Source organism: Camellia sinensis, chromosome 10, assembly GCF_055761805.1.
Source record: "Camellia sinensis isolate YWXY chromosome 10, ASM5576180v1, whole genome shotgun sequence".
NCBI classification, from domain to species: Eukaryota; Viridiplantae; Streptophyta; class Magnoliopsida; order Ericales; family Theaceae; genus Camellia; species Camellia sinensis.
In genome coordinates, this window is record NC_138970.1 from 161,637,269 (window position 1) to 161,643,861 (window position 6,593).

Here is a 6,593-nt window from a genome sequence, read left to right on the forward strand (position 1 = left end):
GCACAGCTAGCTGTGGTGAACTTGCTTGCCCTGTTCTGCGGTGGAGTTGGTTGCTGCTGCTGGGGTGTGTTGCTTTTGTGTTATGCTTGGTTGGTCCCTCACCAACTGGGGTTGGATGCTATCATATGATTGGTCACGTTATTCAATGCCAACCTAATTGGGATTGTTGAGCCATGATATGATGATTTGTGCATTCTCCCCTCCCCCACTATTGATGTAATACTATTATACTTTATATGGTTATTTCATCAATAAAGGTTTTTTTGTTGATTAAAAAAATTATATATTGCATCTCGAAGTAATACACATTTAGGGGTTGTTTAGGGTGTCCAAAATAAGTGCACTTTTTGTCTTTTTAGACTAAAAAGTTGAGGTTGAAAATATGAATGTTTGAGTTAACTTTTTGACTTTTTATGAAAAAATATGTAATAAAAAATTGTAAAAATTAGTTTGTAGGGAAAAATTAGAATTGGGAGTTGTGCAGCCGTAATTGTTGACTTTTGATGAATAGTGACAACTTTTTAACTTTTTGAATAACTTTTTGACTTTTTAATTTTTTTGAAACTTCTCAAACTTGGCCTTAATTTTCATTCTCATCGATATGTTGGAGTGTATCTATAATAAAAGGTAAAAAAACAAAAAATACATATCAACTAATATCTGAAAGGGAAAAAAGATTGACACCCATAATCTAAAATAATGGGGGAAACTTTAATCGAAAGACTTTGTTCTATTATTATTTATTCATTTGGACTGAAGGATGAAGACAAAAGCTGTAAATAAAACATATTTCTTAATCACAGCCAATCAAGCTGCCCTTTTCTAGGCACCATCCTCTGTTGTAGGAATTGGAATTGAGTTTTGATGATCAGTGTTGCTGCTGCTTAGACACAAGTGACCTATAAGACAAATGCACTTCCCTTGGATACATTCATTGCATGTAGGACCACATGGATTTGTTTCAGCCACCTCTGCTAAGCTCCTCCCATAAGCGTCAGGCACTCCTAAAAACACATTTTCCTTTTCTCAGTCACTTCATTTCATTTTATTATATTTTATTTTATTTTTGATAAATTATATCATTAATTGCGGTAGTTTAAGCGAACTATAACTTTAATTCCGTAGTTTTAATTGAATAGTTTGAACCTTACACTTTCAGGAAAACTAAATTAGGAAGCTATTACAAAAAGAAAAAAATTAACCATTGGTAATCAATAATATATCTAAAAGGGAAGGCATTAATTTTTTGTAAAACAAGAAACATAAAATAGAAAAACTAATTTAGGAAACTTAATAATTTTACACTATTCTATAGTATTAAACTAGAATATTCCAAATTAAATATTAATTTTAAAATAAAAATTATAGATTTTCTAAAATCTTGGCTGCACTGCATCAATATGATATACATATTTTAAGGGATCTTGTACCACAGAATTTTTAAACAAAAGATAAATTGCGTTTTTTATCCTATAACTTGATTGAAATTTCAATTTGATCCCTGCTATATATTTCAATTTGAACAATTGAGATCTTATATTTTCAGTTCAGTTTGAACCGCAGGAATTGTAATTGGACTAAAAATGTAAAAATCAAATTATTCAATTTGAAATAGCTGAGATGAAAGTGAATTTAAATCAAATCACATGAGTTAAAAGTGCAATTTATCGTTTTAAAAATTATATATACACTGGTTATTTAAGAGAAAGATAGAGATACTAACCAGATGAAATGACCAGCAGAAAAACCAGCAAAGCCAAGTAGATGAATGAAGACTTCTTCATATTTAGTTCTCTATAGCAACTCCTATACAATTTCTATGGTGTATTGTCTGGTTTCTCTACACGGGTGACTATATATATATATATATATTATATGGAGATATGAAACTGAAGAAATAAATGCTTGCTGATTTTTGGCATCTTGGTGTAATTAATGAAACGAGATTTTCATTGATAAATATAGAGTCGGATTGTTCACACACAGCTGAGATTCTCTAAAGTCAGATCTGGACCGGAAGAGCACTGTCTCTATTCGTGGGACCCATTACGAATACCGTTTTAAAAATTTAAACTGATTATTTTTTTGAAGTTTTAAAAGAATAAGTGTGCCTTTTTAAATAAGCTATTTATTTTTTTTAAGGCAAACGGGATAAAAATAAAAATGTAACAATTATTGAATCGACCTAATTTAATTTTTTTTATATAAATAATATACACAAGGAATTCTAAAAAAATAATAAAAATTAATTATCAAAGCAAAATATATAATAAGTTTCACATATCCAAACAACTTCTCCAATCCGTTTCCATCCCGTTCACACACTATGTGATTGATAAAAAGTAATACAATTAATTGATTCAGACGGGGGTCAATATAATTTTTGGATATGGGACCCTTATTTTATACTGATCAGAATCTATATATTATTTATACAATCTAAAAATGTATGAACAAATATCATTTTCAATAAATGCATTCGGTTGCAAATATATTATGAAGAAAAAAGATTGAAGCTCCTACATAAATTCCTATAATTCACTTATAATAACATAGTCTGTTGTATGTCAATTGACATAACAACCGATATCAAACTCTTCTTAATAATTACTTAAGAGGCTTGAGGAGAAAAGAAATAAAATGGAGAAAATGAGATTTATCATTACTTATTTGGATAGTTAATGAAATAAGAAATGGTGAGAAAGACACATCCCTAAATTTTTTTTTTTTGTGATCGGCAAAAAAAAAAGAACTTTATTGATGGAATAAACAAGTACAAAGTACAAAGCGAATTACATCAATTAAAAAAATGGAGGTGCAAAAGCATCACAATGGGCTGAATCATCTCAACGAGGTTGGCACCATCTAACTCATCCTATCATTTGTTAGCACCCCTAGAGTTGGTGAGAGACCAACAAAAAAAGAGACGACCCAACATGACAACAACAACACAGACCAGTACAAACATTCATCAAAGACAGACAAACAACACAAACAGCCATTCATCAAAACAAACCAACCAACACAAAATGCCCAATATGTAAAAAATAAAAAAATAAAAAATTTCAAAAAAATATAAAACAAATAAAACAATGATTTTTACTTAACAAAAAATGCAAAAATTAAACATTAATGTTCAAAAAAAATAAAATAAAAAATAACCAACATGTAAAAAATAAAAAATAAAAAGTCTGGTAGACCAAGTGCTAGAGGCTCATCCGAATTCCCTCGCCAAGGGAATTCATGATCCGGAGGGAATTACGAATCTCCTCTTCATCTCTCAAAACAAATACAAAGATAATGGGGTCAAATCTTACTATTAATCTCATTCCCTTCTTTATAACCCCAAATAAATGGAGCCTAAGTTTTAAATTACAAGGGCCTAACATTTCCGTATTCCTCACACAAAACACCATCACAATGAAATCAACCCACCAACAATAAAAGGGAATTGCGTATAAGTCTTAATCGGTGAATTTGTTGTTCAATAAGTCTTGTAAAAATTAATGGTATTTTTCATTAAACACTATTAAAAAAAGTCACTAATTATTAATTTTTAGCAATAGTTTGAAAATTTTATCGCAAAAAATGTCACTAATTATAAGTTCTAGTAAAAATTAAAAAAAAAAAACTATCACTAATTTTCAACTTTCAGTAACAGTTTAAAAAATTCGTCACAAAAAAGTCAATAATTGTAAGTTTTAATTACAATTTATAAAAATTGTGACAAAAGAAAGCCACTAATTGTTAGTTTTTAACGACATATATAAAAAATCGTCATAAAAAATTATTTTTAACGATAATTTTATTAAGATTTATTTTTAATAAGACTTAATAAAAATTTAGTCTTACTACTAAAATTCATTAATAGTTTATCAACCCTGGGAAATTGCCACGAAAATAAAGAGAATGGTGGTGGGTCATGATGATATGTTTGTCAATTTTACAACAATGGTGATTATGATTGATTGGTTTTTAGAGATAAGTATATATGTTTGTCAAAAGTGAAAGCCAGAACAACATATTTTTTGTTTGTGAATTTGTTCACAGTGTGAACGAATAAAATTGTCAATTAGTGGAATGAATGGAATATGAACAAAGCATACTTGTCAATTAGTGGAATCAATGGAATAATTCTAGGAAAAATTGGCAAATAAAAAAGTATGTTTTCTTCACACTATTTAAACAACCCACTCCATATTTTTAGTCAAAAGTCATATTTGATAATTCTAATAACAACATTATAAATTCAGACTTATGGATTTAAAATTTATCCAAAAGAAGAATAAATGGTTTAAGTTTATTTTATTCATAAATTTCACCCTTCATCGATTTAATTTTCACAACACAAATATATTCAAAATAAATTATGTGTTGATAAAGGTGAATTCAAAGCATTTTTATTCTAATAATATAAGAGGGCAATCTAATTTTATGAACTACATAGGAATGCTTACAACAGTAATTGTCAAAAATTGGACTAGGAAGGAGTGCCGGTACAGTAGCATTTACTGTGCTTTTGTACTCCATGGTATACTGGTATTGTCACTACAACAAATTAAGTTTTTAGAGATAAAAATTTATGGATAAAATCACTTTTTACCGACTAAATATTTTTGTTATCAAAAATATCATTATTATATTTTTAGCAAAGAAATTGGTCATTAGTGATGAATTATTATTATTTGAAACAAAAAATTTAGCAAAAATACTAGACTTCAAAAATTCTACCAAACGCCTCACATGGGTATGGGACCCACACAAAGTAAGTCCCATGTGGATCTCACTCTCATGTGAGTCACATTTGGGTCCTACTCATGTGGGTCCCATTTGAGTCCCACACAAAGTGGGTCCCATTTGGTAGAATTTTTTGAGTTTCTAACATTACTCAAAATTTAGTCTAAAAAAATAAAACTTTTTGGGAATAAATTATTTTTTCCCTAAAATATATTTATTGGCAACATTTTAAAAATTTTGTAGCTACAAGTTTTGTTTTTAACTTTTTGAGACAACTTTTTAGCTACTATTTTCGTGATAATAGAAATTGATTTTCAAATGTTTGTTTTAACAAAATTTTCTTTTTTAAAGATAAAAAAATTGTTTCCTAAAAATGCTATTTTTCAAAACACTCTATTAAAACAACATTTTAAGGGCCCTTCCAAACCGTAGATAGGATTTTGTCCATTGGGGAGTAAAAGCAAGGTATGGATCAAATTTTTAATGTTCTTAGGCTCACAAAACTCCAAAAGTGGTTCAATTAAAAAAAAAAAAGCTATAAAAACCAAATAAAAATCAATGCCTTTCTGTTGACTGCATATTTTGTAAAAGTTAATCACAGCTTGACACGTGGTTACATGAGGGGCAATTCGGAGAGTTAATACAAGTCTCCAATCAAAGACAGACATGTGGCATGTCATATTGGTTATAATAGATCTGTGCAGCACTGGGAAAGCTAGAAGGCGCAAGATGACGTGACCTAACGGTTACTCACGAATTTAAATTCAAAATTCAAGAGGGAAGCCTAACTGCAAGAATGGCGTAGTGGGACTGACTGTGAGAGAGCATGATCAGCATCATGGGAGGACATTTCGATGGTTGGAAGCCCACTTCGACGGTTACCCTTGGAGAGTATAAATAGTAGGGAAGGCTCCAAATTGAAGGACTGAGACTCAGATCTAGAAACCAGTTTATTTACTTCATATTTCTTCCCAATTTTACATTTTTAGTTTTTTACATTTCAGCATTTCAATTCCTGTACTGCACTTCGTTTCTTAGGAGTGTCTCAAGTAGTCGTTGCTGTAAACCTTTTCAAAACTGTGTCATTTCATTGTAAGTTCTTATTTACTCGATGAAATTCAGTTTCTGAATTGTTCTGTACTCGTTATTTCTTATAAAATTTTCCTCAAACAGGCCACCAGTAAAAGTCCTATTCATTAAGGCTAAAAGAACTTCAACACAATTGTCTGATAATTGGTTGGCAATTAAAATTCTATAAGGACTGATTGATCCTTGCTGACATGCTTAAAATTACATAATTAACCTTCAAAAGCCAAAAAAGCCAACATATATTTTTTTGGCACGCCTAGTGGGACTATTAAAAATGGCTAGATGTAGAGCAAGAGGAGAAAATAAACGCCTGGAAGAAGGTGTGGAAGGAGAGGTAGAAATACCTAATCTAGAGGACAATGTGATAGATGCACCTGTCCCATCAGATCTTCCCCAAATGGTCTTTATTAAGAATGATTGATAAGAAATATCTTCAAAATGGAAAAGGTAAGATGGGTGATATTACCAAGGAACTTTTGTTAACTTCTTACCTCTTAAACTACGTGATCATCATTAAAAACAACATTTTCATTGATTTAAGTCTGAATATTTCATATTCTTCAGATATATTTAACATACAAGTGTGTAGATATAATTTTTCAATTAATTTAGAAAAGTGACCGAATCTTTCCGATTCATGATTCGATTAGATTCGCGATTCAGTACGAGGTCATTTCAATTCACGATTCGAATCCCGATTTGACAACTATGCTATTGAGTAAAGAGGATTGCTCTTGGATAAATTAAACAAAGCAAGCTAAGATAAT

The 6,593-nt window shown here is 30.1% G+C and overlaps 1 long non-coding RNA gene across 1 annotated transcript; it reads right to left on the bottom strand.

Annotated features, from left to right (window-relative positions):
• Positions 1-710: 710 nt before the first annotated feature.
• LOC114304114 (uncharacterized) lies at positions 711-1,930 on the bottom strand. The gene is made up of 2 exons (XR_003643958.2): positions 1,724-1,930; positions 711-1,004 (listed from the first exon to the last, which is right to left on the bottom strand). It is a non-coding gene; the product is annotated as an uncharacterized LOC114304114 (long non-coding RNA).
• Positions 1,931-6,593: the final 4,663 nt, after the last annotated feature.